The 263-nt window shown below is 53.6% G+C and overlaps 1 protein-coding gene across 1 annotated transcript in view; it reads right to left on the bottom strand.

Annotated features, from left to right (window-relative positions):
• LOC106876678 (gem-associated protein 2) overlaps positions 1 to 263 on the bottom strand; it is a 27,459-nt gene that overhangs the window by 16,781 nt on the left and 10,415 nt on the right. The gene's annotated exons all lie outside the window — the stretch shown is intronic.

Below are 263 nucleotides of genomic sequence, written 5' to 3'. Positions count from 1 at the left end.
ATCCAGAGCCCCGTTTTCACTCCAGAGCGTCGTTTTCAATCCAGAGCCTCGTTTACATTCCAGAGCCTCGTTTTCAATCCAGAGCCCCGTTTTCACTCCAGAGCGTCGTTTTCATTCCACACCATTTTGAGCATGGCCGTTGCCAGTACCGCCTGACTGGCCTTCGTGCCGGTGGCACGTAAAAGCACCCACTACACTCTCGGAGTGGTTGGCGTTAGGAAGGGCATCCAGCTGTAGAAACTCTGCCAAATCAGATTGGAGCC

Source organism: Octopus bimaculoides, chromosome 3, assembly GCF_001194135.2.
Source record: "Octopus bimaculoides isolate UCB-OBI-ISO-001 chromosome 3, ASM119413v2, whole genome shotgun sequence".
Taxonomy (NCBI): Eukaryota; Metazoa; Mollusca; class Cephalopoda; order Octopoda; family Octopodidae; genus Octopus; species Octopus bimaculoides.
Note: the sequence above shows the minus strand (reverse complement) of the source record. Positions and strands in the feature narration are given on the sequence as shown.